Below are 15,786 nucleotides of genomic sequence, written 5' to 3'. Positions count from 1 at the left end.
TTCACCATCACACACTCTCGGTCCGGGACAGCCCCTCTCTTCCGCTCCCAGGTGGGAGGCAGCACTGGTTAGATGAGATTGAAGCTCGGTTACAATATTTAAGAGTTGCCTCTCCACACTGGCATGGGATGGTCTAACATCACTGGTTAGATGGGATTGAAGCTCAGTTACAATATTTAAGAGTTGCCCCTCCACACTGGCATGGGATGGTCTAACTTCACTGGTTAGATGGGATTGAAGCTCGGTTACAATATTTAAGAGTTGCCTCTCCACACTGGCATGGGATGGTCTAACTTCACTGGTTAGATGGGATTGAAGCTCAGTTACAATATTTAAGAGTTGCCTCTCCACACTGGCATGGGATGGTCTAACATCACTGGTTAGATGGGATTGAAGCTCGGTTACAATATTTAAGAGTTGCCTCTCCACACTGGCATGGGATAGTTTAACATCACTGGTTAGATGGGATTGAAGCTCGGTTACAATATTTAAGAGTTGCCTCTCCACACTGGCATGGGATGGTCTAACATCACTGGTTAGATGGGATTGAAGCTCAGTTACAATATTTAAGAGTTGCCTCTCCACACTGGCATGGGATGGTCTAACTTCACTGGTTAGATGGGATTGAAGCTCAGTTACAATATTTAAGAGTTGCCTCTCCACACTGGCATGGGATGGTCTAACATCACTGGTTAGATGGGATTGAAGCTCAGTTACAATATTTAAGAGTTGCCCCTCCACACTGGCATGGGATAGTTTAACATCCCCATCTACAATGTGGCGGCACAGTACCTTCCAGATCCCGATTCGATTCCAGCCTCTGGCTCTGTGTGGTTTCCCGCCACGTCCCAGCGGCATGTGAGGTTGCCTCCTCAGTGTGTGGGTAGGACTGGGGCAGGGGATGACAGACTTTTTAAAGATTATGTTAATGGAAATGTTTACGCTGCATTGGATCTGACCGTGACGCACAGGAACAGAATGAGGCTATTCAGCCCATCGAGTCTGCTGTGCCATTTGATCATGGCTGATGCATTTTGCTCTCAACCCCTTTTACCTTGCCTTCTCCCCCTAACCTTGACGAATCAACAACATCAACCACCACCTTAAATTTACCCAATGACTTGGCCTCCACAGCCGTCTGCGGCAATGAATTCCACAGAATCATCCGGGGTCCACGGACCCCTGCTTCATGGTACTGGCCGAGCCTCTGCTTTAAACTGTGGACTGCTAAAACCAGCAGTACCTCGACACCTCCTCACTGCTGGCGTTGAAGGCTGGGCTTCTGCGGTGCCTGCCGAGGCAGAGAAGTGATGGAGGTCAAGAGGCACGTATGTAACAGAGATGACAAGTGTGTGGATCTGAGGAATTCATCAGCACCGACGCCAAGTCATTGGGTGTAATTAAATTGGAGGCTGATAGGTCCTAGTTGGTCAAAGGTTATGGGGAGAAGGCAGAAAGTGGTTGAGAGGGACAATAAATCGGCTGTGATGGAAAGGTGGAGCAGTCTCAATGGGCCGAATGGCCTAATTTTGCTCCTGCATCCTCTGGTCTTACGAGTGGGTGGAAAGGGAGGAGTTAAATGATCATTTTGGTGCTTCCAGAGACCCAGGCTCTCTCAAACCCAAAGTCGAGAAACGGCCTTGCCATCCGCTCTACAGTCCGAGCGTACGGGGGCAAGCTGGCAGACAAAAGGGTCGAGACCGGCATAGCTCAGCCACGACCATATCAGAGCAATTGCGGGCTGTAATCGCGCAGAGAGCTGGCAGGTGGAATACAGTGTCATGCGCTTTGGGAGAAGGAACAGAAGCACGGACTATTTTCTAACCGGAGAGGGTTAAGTGGATGCAGGATTCCCAACAGGTTAATGTGCATGTTGGATCGGTGTTGAGGAGGGCAAATGCAATGTTCCCATTCATTTCAGGAGGTCAAGAGAAAAGTGAGGATGTGATGCTGAGGCACGAGTGACGCCTCACTTGGAGTATCGTGAACCCCTCATTTAAGAAAGGGTTTGCTGAGGGTTCACAAGAACCGTTCCAGTGACTGAAGGGTCTGGGTCTGTACTCGCTGGACTTTAAAAGATTGGGGTGTTGGGAGATCTCATTGAAGTGCATGAAATGTCTGCCTGGATAGAGGAGAGAGGCTGTTTCCTGTGGGGGGGAGTCTAGGACCAGAGGACACAACCTCTGAATAGAGGGACATCCATATAGTACGGAGATGAGGAGGAATTTCATGACAGAGTGTGGTGAATCTGTGGAATTCATCAGCACAGACGGCCGTGGAGGTCAAGTCACTGGGTGTATTTAAGGCAGAGGTAAATAGGTTCTTGATTAGCCGGGGTGTGAAGGGTTATGGGAGAAGGCAGGGGAATGGATGGAAATTACGGAGCAGACTCGATGGGCTGAATGGCCTAATTCTGCTCCCAAGTCTTCCTGAACATATGGCCGCAATTGTTAGTTACCAGCTAACGTGTACGACTGCTAACACCACTGAGCTTTCAAAAGCCGTTTAATCATACTTCCCCATTCTGGTCCTTGCTTCACCAGACCAGAAAGGTGGTGAGGGGTGAACTTCGTGACCGACGTTGCATCCGGAGGTGCCGACAACTGGAGAAGGGGAGATGTTTAAAAATGAATCTATTCACAGGGCGGGAGGTGCACCTCTTCAGAGTCTCTGGCCTGTTCCCTTCCACGGCATCCTCCTGTCATTTCAGTCTCTTCCGTACCAGCCCAGCTGCGGGCTGTCCCCTCCTCGTTCTCCACGCTCCTTCCTCTGCAGGATGCACACGGTAAATTCACCCATATACAGTACATTGCTATCGTGGTCATGGGAAGCCTCGATGGTAACACACAAGCGTACGGTTTTGAACTCTGCCCCCTGTTCTGTAAGAGTGGTCCCAGGACGGACGACTGCCATGCAAACAGAGAGCGGGGATTTATTAGAACGTGTTTTCCCTGGAGAAGAGAGTGGCCTTGTGGAGGCTTTTAAAATCAGATAGGGATGATGGCCACATCATTGTACCATTGCAAGGGGCATTGTTCCCTCTGAGCTGCATTGTCCACACAGTTATGCTCCCCCGCTCATAGCCCTTGTTGCCGCATAGCTGTGCAGAATAATTTGAGGGAACGTTGGGAAGGGAAGACAAAAACCGGAGGGTTTAAAGTCTGGGAAGCTGAGCTGCGGAAGGAGATCAGTTTTGATCGTGGGAATGGGGCAGACTTGAGGGGCCAGATGCCACTCACCTGTTCTTAGAATATTACAGCAGAATATCTATACCCATCCTCAAAAGACGGGCAACATCCTGGTAAATCTCCTCTGCACCCTCTCCAATCCAGGCAGCATCCTGGTGAATCTCCTCTGCAACCTCTCTGATCCAGGCAGCATCCTGGTGAATCTCCTCTGCACCCTCCCTAATCCAGGCAGCATCCTGGTAAATCTCCTCTGCACCCTCTCTAATCCAGACAGCATCCTGGTAAATCTCCTCTGCACCCTCTCCAATCCAGGCAGCATCCTGGTGAATCTCCTCTGCACCCTCTCTAATCCAGGCAGCATCCTGGTGAATCTCCTCTGCACCCTCCCTAATCCAGGCAGCATCCTTGTAAATATCCTCTGTACCCTCTCTAATCCAGGCAGCATCCTGGTGAATCTCCTCTGTACCCTCTTTAATCCAGACAGCATCCTGGTGAATCTCCTCTGCACCCTCTCTAATCCAGGCAGCATCCTGGTAAATCTCCTCTGCACCCTCTCTAATCCAGACAGCATCCTGGTAAATCTCCTCTGCACCCTCTCTAATCCAGGCAGTATCCTGGTGAATCTCCTCTGTACCCTCTCTAATCCAGGCAGCATCCTGGTAAATCTCCTCTGCACCCTCTCTAATCCAGACAGCATCCTGGTAAATCTCCTCTGCACCCTCTCTAATCCAGGCAGCATCCTGGTAAATCTCCTCTGCACCCTCTCTAATCCAGGCAGCATCCTGGTGAATCTCCTCTGTACCCTCTCTAATCCAGGCAGCATCCTGGTAAATCTCCTCTGCACTTTCTCTAATCCAGACAGCATCCTGGTGAATCTCCTCTGCACCCTCTCTAATCCAGACAGCATCCTGGTAAATCTCGTCTGCACCCTCTCTAATCCAGGCAGTATCCTGGTGAATCTCCTCTGTACCCTCTCTAATCCAGGCAGCATCCTGGTAAATCTCCTCTGCACCTTCTCTAATCCAGACAGCATCCTGGTAAATCTCCTCTGCACCCTCTCTAATCCAGGCAGCATCCTGGTAAATCTCCTCTGCACCCTCTCTAATCCAGACAGCATCCTGGTAAATCTCCTCTGCACCCTCTCTAATCCAGGCAGTATCCTGGTGAATCTCCTCTGTACCCTCTCTAATCCAGGCAGCATCCTGGTAAATCTCCTCTGCACTTTCTCTAATCCAGACAGCATCCTGGTGAATCTCCTCTGCACCCTCTCTAATCCAGACAGCATCCTGGTAAATCTCGTCTGCACCCTCTCTAATCCAGGCAGTATCCTGGTGAATCTCCTCTGTACCCTCTCTAATCCAGGCAGCATCCTGGTAAATCTCCTCTGCACCTTCTCTAATCCAGACAGCATCCTGGTAAATCTCCTCTGCACCCTCTCTAATCCAGGCAGCATCCTGGTAAATCTCCTCTGCACCCTCTCTAATCCAGACAGCATCCTGGTAAATCTCCTCTGCACCCTCTCTAATCCAGGCAGCATCCTGGTGAATCTCCTCTGCACCCTCTCTAATCCAGGCAGCATCCTGGTAAATCTCCTCTGCACCCTCTCTAATCCAGACAGCATCCTGGTAAATCTCCTCTGCACCCTCTCCAATCCAGGCAGCATCCTGGTGAATCTCCTCTGCACCCTCTCTAATCCAGGCAGCATCCTGGTGAATCTCCTCTGCACCCTCCCTAATCCAGGCAGCATCCTTGTAAATATCCTCTGTACCCTCTCTAATCCAGGCAGCATCCTGGTGAATCTCCTCTGTACCCTCTTTAATCCAGACAGCATCCTGGTGAATCTCCTCTGCACCCTCTCTAATCCAGGCAGCATCCTGGTAAATCTCCTCTGCACCCTCTCTAATCCAGACAGCATCCTGGTAAATCTCCTCTGCACCCTCTCTAATCCAGGCAGTATCCTGGTGAATCTCCTCTGTACCCTCTCTAATCCAGGCAGCATCCTGGTAAATCTCCTCTGCACCTTCTCTAATCCAGACAGCATCCTGGTGAATCTCCTCTGCACCCTCTCTAATCCAGACAACATCCTGGTAAATCTCGTCTGCACCCTCTCTAATCCAGGCAGCATCCTGGTAAATCTCCTCTGCACCCTCTCTAATCCAGACAGCATCCTGGTAAATCTCCTCTGCACCCTCTCTAATCCAGGCAGTATCCTGGTGAATCTCCTCTGTACCCTCTCTAATCCAGGCAGCATCCTGGTAAATCTCCTCTGCACCTTCTCTAATCCAGACAGCATCCTGGTGAATCTCCTCTGCACCCTCTCTAATCCAGACAACATCCTGGTAAATCTCGTCTGCACCCTCTCTAATCCAGGCAGTATCCTGGTGAATCTCCTCTGTACCCTCTCTAATCCAGGCAGCATCCTGGTAAATCTCCTCTGCACCTTCTCTAATCCAGGCAGCATCCTGGTAAATCTCCTCTGCACCCTCTCTAATCCAGGCAGCATCCTGATAAATCTCCTCTGCACCTTCTCTAATCCAGACAGCATCCTGGTGAATCTCCTCTGCACCCTCTCTAATCCAGACAGCATCCTGGTAAATCTCCTCTGCACCCTCTCTAATCCAGGCAGTATCCTGGTAAATCTCCTCTGCACCCTCTCTAATCCAGACAGCATCCTGGTAAATCTCCTCTGCACCCTCTCTAATCCAGGCAGCATCCTGGTGAATCTCCTCTGCACCCTCTCTAATCCAGGCAGCATCCTGGTAAATCTCCTCTGCACCTTCTCTAATCCAGGCAGCATCCTGGTGAATCTCCTCTGCACCCTCTCTAATCCAGACAGCATCCTGGTAAATCTCCTCTGCACCCTCTCTAATCCAGACAGCATCCTGGTAAATCTCCTCTGCAACCTCTCTAATCCAGGCAGCATCCTGGTGAGTCTCCTCTGCACCCTCTCTAATCCAGGCAGCATCCTGGTAAATCTCCTCTGCACCCTCTCTAATCCAGTCAGCATCCTGGTGAATCTCCTCTGCACCCTCTCTAATCCAGGCAGCATCCTGGTAAATCTCCTCTGCACCCTCTCTAATCCAGACAGCATCCTGGTGAATCTCCTCTGCACCCTCTCTAATCCAGTCAGCATCCTGGTGAATCTCCTCTGCACCCTCTCTAATCCTTCCATGTCCTTCTTACAAAGAGGTGACCAGAACAGAACACAATGCCTACGTGTGGTCTGAGCAGGGTTTTAAAGAGCTGCAACGTCACTTCAAGGCTCTTGAACTCACCCCATCCTGACAACTCGTGCAGCAACTTTGAGGGATCTGTGGACGTGTGATCCCTCTGGCAGCGGGCGGGGAGTGGGGGCATCCAGGGAAATTAATCCACTATACAGAGGAGGGGGTGCAGGTGGTCTTAAACCATATCGTTGGACCAATCCACAGGATCTGACCAAGTGTATAATATAGCACAGAGACAGGCCATTTGACCCATCTCGCCTGTACTGAACTGTTAACTGGCCTTGTCCATCTGACCCGGATCATACGCTCTCCCATCCATGTCTTTATCCAAGCTTCTCTTAACAGTTGAAATCAAACCCACATCCACCACTTTGGCTGGCAGCTCATTCCACCCTCTCACCCTCTGACTGAAGAAGCTCTCCCTCGTGTTCCCCTTAAACACTTCAACCTCCACCCTTAGCCCACGACATCTGGTTCTAGTCTCACCCAACCTCAGTGGAAAAAGCCAGTTTGCATTTACCTTGTCCATACCACTCATAATTTTGTATTATTCCCCTCATTCCCCAGGGAAGATAATCCTCACCTATCCAACTTTTCCCTCTAACTCAGTTCCTCAAGACTCAGCAACATCATGGTGACTTTCTCAGCACTCTTTCAATCTTATTTACATCTTTCAGACAGACAGACATACTTTATCGGTCCCGAGGGAAATTGGGTTTCGTTACAGCTGCACCAACCATGAATTGTGAAGAAATATAGCAATATAAAACCATAAATAATAATAAGTTAATCATGCCAAGTGGAAATAAGTCCAGGACCAGCCTATTGGCTCAGAGTGTCTGACACTCCAAGGGAGGAGTTGTAAAGTTTGATGGCCACAGGCAGGAATGACTTCCTATGACGCTCAGTGTTACATCTCGGTGGAATGAGTCTCTGGCTGAATGTACTCCTGTGCCTAACCAGTACATTATGGAGTGGATGGGAGACATTGTCCAAGATGGCATGCAACTTGGACAGCATCCTCTTTTCCGACACCACCGTCAGAGAGTCCAGTTCCACCCCCACAACATCACTGGCCTTACGAATGAGTTTGTTGATTCTGTTGGTGTCTGCTACCCTCAGCCTGCTGCCCCAGCACACAACAGCAAACATGATAGCACTGGCCACCACAGCCTCGTAGAACATCCTCAGCATCGTCCAGCAGATGTTAAAGGACCTCAGTCTCCTCAGGAAATAGATACGGCTCTGACCCTTCTTGTAGACAGCCTCAGTGTTCCTGTAGGTTGGTGAACAAAACTGCACACAATACTCCAAATTAGGCCTCACCAACGTCATACCACTTCAACATAACGTCCCATCTCCTGTATTCAATACTTTGATTTAGGAAGGCCAACGTGGCAAAAGCTTTCTTTCTGACCCTCTCTACCTGTGACACCGCTTCCAATGAACGATGGACCTGTATTCCCAGATCCCTTTGTTCTACCACACTCCTCAGCACCCTACAATTCACTGTGTAGGTCCGACCCAGTTTGGTCCTATCAAGGTGCAATACCTCATGCTTGTCTGCATTAAATCCTGTCTGCCGTTTCTCCAGCTGTCCACCACACCTCCAATCTCGGTGTCGACCCCAAACTTGCTGAGCCAATTAACCACTCTATCATCCAGAATGTTCATATAGAAGACAAACAGCAATGGAGCCCAGCACCGATCCCTGTGGCACTCCACCAGTCACAGGCCTCCATCCTAGGACATAGTGAGAAGCAAGTGAAGAAACAACTGGGGCCCTGCTAAAGATATTAGTGTCATCTTTAGTTTGCAGCGAAGTGCCGGAGGTAGTTATGACTGCAAGGACAAGCCAGAGGCTCACGCCAGTGAGTCCGACTCCAGCAGTGGGATGTTACCGGAGGAACAGGATCACCCAGCATTTGGAAATGTGTGGACAGTCAGCATGGCCTTGTGTGTGGGAAATCATGTCTTACAAATCTCCTTTTTCTTTCAAAGAGGTGACGAAGAGAATGGGTAATTGGGGAGAGGAGAAAACTTTAAGGAAGGCCACACCCTCTCTTCACACAGAGGGCCGTGGGTATGTGAAGCGAGTGGGAGAGACAGCTACTACAAGGCCTAAGAAGACACTTGGACAGGTTGTGGATAGGAAAGGTTTAGAGCAGGGGCTTCCAAAATTTTTTATGCAAAGCACCCCGACATTAACCATGGACACCAAGTCAGGAATCCCTGGTTTGGAGGAAATAGGCCAAAGGTGGGCAAATGGAACCAGTTTGGGTAGACATCTTGGGCAGCATGGTTGAGAAGGGCCGAATGGCATGTATAAGTCGGGTGGCACTCACCCAATACAACACTGGCCCTCGTGCCCACAGCTCATGGGGGGAAGGTGGAGGGCAGAGACCATGTCCCATCAGGGAATAAGGAGATATTCCCCCCTCTGTAGCACCCCACAGAATCAGCTCCTGTACGGGACCTGGATTTCGACAACAGTTTTGGCTTCGTAATTCTGCGATGGATCACACTACACTCGCGCTCCTTCGCTCTCCCTCCCTCACCTTCCCCATCCCAGCATCTCACCCGTCTCCAATCATGCCCACGTGGCTTCACTGAGCGGGCAGCTGGGGCTCAGGGGCTTCCCGCAGCCCTGCCCCCTTGCCCTTCTTCCTCTTCACCTTCCTGACGACCCTGCACCGATGGGGCTGCTGGGAGTCCAGGCTGGCTGCAGACATTTCAAACTCCGATCCATAGGCAGGCAGGCTCTCATCCTCTGTGCTCAAAGGCATTGGGGTTGGCAGCCCTGACTCCAGCTCCGCCCCTGACTCCAGCTCCGCCCCCGGCCCCGGCCCCGGTGGGTCACTCCGTGCAGGAAGCTCTTCAGCAGGGTCCTCTAAAAGAAATCACATGGCGTGGGTAAAGCACAGACACCTGACTGGCGGAATGTGGGGTACGGAACAGGACGGCCACAATGTTGTCAAACTAAATCAGACTCGAGTTTGAAAAATCTTATTGAATGGCTGAGATAGAGTGGATGTGGAGAGGATGTTTACTACAGTGGGGGAGTCTAGGACCAGAGGGCACAGATGATGTGGAGAGGATGTTTCCTATAGTGGGGGAGTCTAGGACCAGAGGACACAGATAGAGTGGATGTGGAGAGGATGTTTCCTATAGTGGGGGAGTCTAGGACCAGAGGGCACAGATAGAGTGGATGTAGAGAGGATGTTTCCTATAGTGGGGGAGTCTGGGACCAGAGAACACAGATAGAGTGGATGTGGAGAGGATGTTTCCTATAGTGGGTGAGTCTAGGACCAGAGGACACATAGAGTGGATGTGGAGAGGATGTTTCCTATAGTGGGGGAGTCTAGGACCAGAGGACACAGATAGAGTGGATGTGGAGAGGATGTTTCCTATAGTGGGGGAGTCTAGGACCAGAGGACACAGATAGAGTGGATGTGGAGAGGATGTTTCCTATAGTGGGGGAGTCTAGGACCAGAGCTACTAACCGCTACAGCTTTGGAGGGTGGGAGGAAACTGGAGCATTGGGAGAACTGCCTCCCTCACACGTCAGCAGAGAGTGGTGAAACTGCACGGTTCATTGCCACACGTCATGTCATCGTGTCTATTTAAAGCAGGGGTTGATTGATTTGTCGGGGCATCAAAGGTTAAGGGGAGAAGGCAGGAGAGTGGGGTCAGACATGATGGAATGGAGGAGAAGAGCTGATGGACCAAAGGTCCAACGTCTGATGCCCCTTCCACCCAGGGCAATGCTGGAATGTGGTGAAGCTTTCGAAAAGCTGCTGGTAGATTAGGAATATATTCACGACCAGTTCTGTGCCAGTTTCCCCCTGGACTATCACAAAGGGTTTAACCTATGGAGTGACCTGTGAAGATGGTGTGCCAGTCAGTTCCACAGCCTCCATTGGCACAGGGGCAGCAGAAAGCTGTGAGTTTATCCCGTGACTGCGTGGCTAATCACAGCTCCAAGGCCATACTCTAGTTTGCTGACCATACCACTGTCGCTGGCCGAATCAAATGTGAGGAATCGGCCTACAGGAGGGAGGTTGAGTGGTGCCACAACAACAACCTCTCACTCAATGCCACAAGACCAATGAGCTGATTATTGCCTTCCAGAGGAGGAAAACAGAGACTCACTGGAGGAACAGAGGTCAAGAGGGTCAGCAACTTGAGGAAAGCGTAACAGTGACTCTACTTCCTTCGAAGATTGCAAAGCTTTGGCATGTCATCTAAAATTTCTGTAGATATGTGGTGGAGAGTATATCAACGGGCTGCATCACAGCCCGGGATGGAAACACCAGTGCCTTTGAATGGAAAATCCTACAAAAAGTACTGGATATGGCCCAGCCCATCACAGGTAAAACCCTCCCCACAACTGGGCACATCTACATGGATCACAGTCGCAGGAAAGCAGCATCCATCATCAGGGACCCCCACCACCCAGGACATGCTCTCTTCTCACTGCTGTCATCAGGAAGGAGGTACAGGAGCCTCAGGTCCCACACCACCAGGTTCAGGAACAGTTATTACCCCTCAACCATCAGGCTCCTGAACCAGTGAGGATAACCTCAACTCTGAACTGATTCCATCGGGAAGGAGGTACAGGAGCCTCAGGTCCCACACCACCAGGTTCAGGAACAGTTATTACCCCTCAACCATCAGGCTCCTGAACCAGTGAGGATAACCTCAACTCTGAACTGATTCCATCAGGAAGGAGGTACAGGAGCCTCAGGTCCCACACCACCAGGTTCAGGAACAGTTATTACCCCTCAACCATCAGGCTCCTGAACCAGTGAGGATAACCTCAACTCTGAACTGATTCCATCGGGAAGGAGGTACAGGAGCCTCAGGTCCCACACCACCAGGTTCAGGAACAGTTATTACCCCTCAACCATCAGGCTCCTGAACCAGTGAGGATAACCTCAACTCTGAACTGATTCCATCGGGAAGGAGGTACAGGAGCCTCAGGTCCCACACCACCAGGTTCAGGAACAGTTATTACCCCTCAACCATCAGGCTCCTGAACCAGTGAGGATAACCTCAACTCTGAACTGATTCCATCGGGAAGGAGGTACAGGAGCCTCAGGTCCCACACCACCAGGTTCAGGAACAGTTATTACCCCTCAACCATCAGGCTCCTGAACCAGTGAGGATAACCTCAACACCATCCCTGGCAGGACGTTCCACACACCCACCACTTACCCCGATCACCTTAAATGTCCCTAATGTATCTGTCTCTACACCACCCCTGGCAGGACGTTCCACACACCCACCACTTACCCACCATCACCTTAAATGTCCCTAATGTATCTGTCTCTACACCACCCCTGGCAGGACGTTCCACACACCCACCACTTACCCCCGATCACCTTAAATGTCCCTAATGTATCTGTCTCTACACCACCCCTGGCAGGACGTTCCACACACCCACCACTTACCCCCGATCACCTCAAATGTCCCTAATGTATCTGCCTCTACACCACCCCTGGCAGGACGTTCCACACATCCACCACTTACCCCCGATCACCTTAAATGTCCCTAATGTATCTGTCTCCACACCACCCCTGGCAGGACGTTCCACACACCCACCACTTACCCCCGATCACCTTAAATGTCCCTAATGTATCTGTCTCTACACCACCCCTGGCAGGACGTTCCACACACCCACCACTTACCCCAGATCACCTTAAATGTCTCTAATGTATCTGTCTCTACACCACCCCTGGCAGGACGTTCCACATACCCCCCACTTACCCCCAATCACCTTAAATGTCCCTAAGTATCTGTCTCTACACCACCCCTGGCAGGACGTTCCACACACCCACCACTTACCCCCCATCACCTTAAATGTCCCTAATGTATCTGTCTCTACACCACCCCTGGCAGGACGTTCCACACACCCACCACTTACCCCCGATCACCTTAAATCTCCCTAATGTATCTGTCTCTACACCACCCCTGGCAGGACGTTCCACACACCCACCACTTACCCCCGATCACCTTAAATGTCCCTAATGTATCTGTCTCCACACCACCCCTGGCAGTACGTTCCACACACCCACCACTCTGTGTGTGAAGGTCTTACCTCTGACATTCTCCCCCCCCCCCCCCCCCCACATACTTTCCTCCAGAGAGAGAAATTCCCTTTCAACTCACGAGATGCAGACCTGGAACTTGGCACCCGCGTGTCCCAGGACATCCCCGGTGACAGGACAACAGCCCATCCGGAGCCTCAGCTGGCCACAGAACGGCCCACAATGAATTGAGCGATTTCAGAAATACCTCACTCTGTGCACTACAGCTGCTTGCTAGTTAAACAGGTCATCAGAGACTCGATGCATCAGAGCATGCAGACACGGTCAGGAGGTTCAGACCGAACATCAGAATGTGATCTGAGTGACTTTGACAGTGGAGTGATTGTTGGTGCCAGATGGGGTGGTTTGAGTATCTCAGAAACTGCTGATCCCCTGGGATTTTCACACACAACAGTCTCTAGAGTTTACAGAGAATGGTGTGAAATACAAAAACCATCCAGTGAGGGGCAGTTCTGTGGGTGGAAACACCTCGTTAATGAGAGAGGTCGGAGGAGAATGGCCAGACTGGTTCACGCTGACAGTGACTCAGCGTGCGCAGAAGATCACCCCCCAACACACAACATGTCGAACCTTGAATGGATGGTCCACAGAAAAGTACAGCACAGAAATAAGCCCTTCGGCCCATCTAGTCCATGCCGATCCATTTAAACCGGGACCACGGCCCTCCACGTGCCTACAAGCCACGTACCTATCCAAACTCCTCAAAGATTGAGATGGAGATGGCGTGACCACAGACACTCAAACTATCGGGTCCGGGACGCGCCGCGGCCGGCCAGTTCGGCGGAAGATTCATCAGTGAGCCGGATTGATGGCGGGCGAAACCGGACTCTGCGCCGGCTGGGTCTGGGCAGTGCGGGCAGGTCTTTGAGACGGGAGGGTCACTGTGTGAGGCGAGGGGGCCGATCCATCTCTCCGCAGGCCTGTGGGGATGCCGCGGTTCCGGATGGGGGCTTGCGGGCTGCCCCCGGCACCCCCTCAGAGCGGCTGACGCAGACGATGCAGTTCGCTCTCAGTCTCCATGGATTTAACGGCGCTCATCCCGTTATCTCTGGGGAGGGGGGAGTCTTTGGCGTCCGGACAGTGAGTCTGGGGGTTCAGTGTGAGACGGGGGTTCGGAGTTCAGAGTGATTGGATTGGGGTTCCAGGATTGGGGTTACTGCGCAGACACGGATTGAAATGGTTCCCTCCACAGCCTCGGGGTTCAGCTCCTGGGGCGGCTCCGCTCTGTAGTGTTGGGGGTCACGGCACTTTGTGGGAGCCCGTCTCTGAACAGGGATGATGAGCGCTCAGGATTGGGGTTCACTGTGGTCTGGGGGGGAAGCTGAGATCTCGGGGTTCACGTGGGGAAGGGGGTGCGGGGAGTGCGGTTCCGGCGGGGTCACGGTCCCATAGGGCGAGTGTTTGGGGGCTCAGGGCACAGTTTTGTTTGGGGTTCACTGTGGTCTGGGGGGGAAGCTGAGATCTCGGGGTTCACGTGGGGAAGGGGTGCGGGGAGTGCGGTTCCGGCGGGGTCACGGTCCCATAGGGCGAGTGTTTGGGGGCTCAGGGCACAGTTTTGTTTGGGGTTCACTGTGGTCTGGGGGGGAAGCTGAGATCTCGGGGTTCACGTGGGGAAGGGGTGCGGGGAGTGCGGTTCCGGCGGGGTCACGGTCCCATAGGGCGAGTGTTTGGGGGCTCAGGGCACAGTTTTGTTTGGGGTTCACTGTGGGACCGGGCTGAACTGATGCGGGCTTCGGGGCGACGGAAACAGGACCGGGACACGAGCGGGGCGGGAAGGGAGGGAGGGTCGGCCGCACCCACCTGGAGCCTCGATCGACTGGTTTTTCTTGGACCCCCCGCAGCCCATCCCCGGTCCGGCCCGCCGTGGGGGCTGAGCGTCCGAGGGGCGGCCCGGGCCGCCGCTTGTGACGGGGCAGAGGCGGGGGACGTAATAAGAGGGCAGGAGAGAGGCGGAGAGGGTGAGACAAGGGAGCGGGGAGCGAGGTGAGGGATGAAGGGGAAAGAGGAATCCTGGACTGAGGGAGAGAGCGTGGGGAGGGGAGTGCATGTGAGTCAGACAAGACGCGATGGGCCGAATGGCCTAGTTCTGCTCTGATGTCTAATGATGAGGAAACGGGGGTTTGGGGGGGAGTTGGGGAGAGAGCGGGGACAATGAGGGGAAGGGGAGAGGAGGAATGTGTAAGTGAATAGAGAGAGAGAATCGACGAAAGGCGCAGAGCGACAGAGGGGTTTGAGGTGATAGTGAGAGTGGATTGGGAGGGCGAGGGAGGGTGATGAGAGTTAAAGAGGCTTTTTTCTCCCTTGGAGAATGAGGTCACCCCTCCCAGGACCCGCTGAGTTCCTCCGGGATCGCATCGGGACAGGCCGAGGGGCCCGGCCGTTCCTCACATCGCCTTGCTGAGTGCAGTGACCTCGGGCTGTTGACGTAGAATGAGCCGAGCCAGTGATTGGACCCCGCCCCTTCGGCCCACCTGGTTCATACTAACCCAGATCCCCACCCCAGCACGTCCCGTGCCCCCACATCTGGCCACTATCCGTCTAGACCAGGGGTTCGCAACCTTCTTTAACGCCGCGGACCCCAGGCTGAAAGCCCCTCCCAGCCGTGCACCTGCCTCAACCGCTTCCTCTGGGGGGGAAAAGTTGCCCCTCAACTCTCGCTTTAAACCTAAAGCAGCCACAGAATCGAAGCCCCCCCCCCCCACCCCGGACATCCGCTCTTCTGCCCCTCTCCCATCGGGGAAAAGACCCCGGAGCCTGGGAGCACGTCCCCCCGGGCTCAGGGCGGCGCCTACCCCGACGTTATCAGGCGGGAACCGGGCCTCACGACCTATTCTGTTTTCTCTCAGAGACGCGCAGTACAGAAAAAGCCCTTCGGCCCATCTAGTCCCTGCAAAAACCATTGGAACTGCTCCTCCGATCGACCTGCCCCGGGACCACAGCCCCCCATCCGCGTACCTGTCCAAACTCCTCTGAAACTTTGAAAATCGAGCTCACATTCCTCCGGCAGCTCGTTCCACACCCTCCGAGTGAAAGAGTTTCCCCTCATGTTCCCCTTCAACTCTTCACCTTTCACCCTTAACCCGTGACCGTCCCACCCAACCTCAGTAGAAAAAGCCTGCTGGCATTTACCCTGTCTATACCCCTCAGAATTCTGTATACCTCTGTCAAATCCCCCCCTCAATCTTCTACATCTAATTTTTCATTCTGTTGTAATTTTCCCCTGTACAACCATGCGGTGAAGTTATAATTATTATGTTTAAG

At 52.6% G+C, this 15,786-nt stretch overlaps 1 long non-coding RNA gene across 1 annotated transcript; it reads right to left on the bottom strand.

The window, feature by feature from the left end:
* Positions 1-2,794: 2,794 nt before the first annotated feature.
* Positions 2,795-15,542, bottom strand: LOC140717611 (uncharacterized). The gene is made up of 3 exons (XR_012096579.1): positions 15,481-15,542; positions 8,996-9,305; positions 2,795-2,906 (listed from the first exon to the last, which is right to left on the bottom strand). It is a non-coding gene; the product is annotated as an uncharacterized lncRNA (long non-coding RNA).
* Between the last annotated feature and the right edge of the window lie 244 nt (positions 15,543-15,786).

Source organism: Hemitrygon akajei, chromosome 28, assembly GCF_048418815.1.
Source record: "Hemitrygon akajei chromosome 28, sHemAka1.3, whole genome shotgun sequence".
In the NCBI taxonomy this organism is placed as follows: Eukaryota; Metazoa; Chordata; class Chondrichthyes; order Myliobatiformes; family Dasyatidae; genus Hemitrygon; species Hemitrygon akajei.
This window is presented reverse-complemented; position numbering and strand designations above follow the sequence as displayed.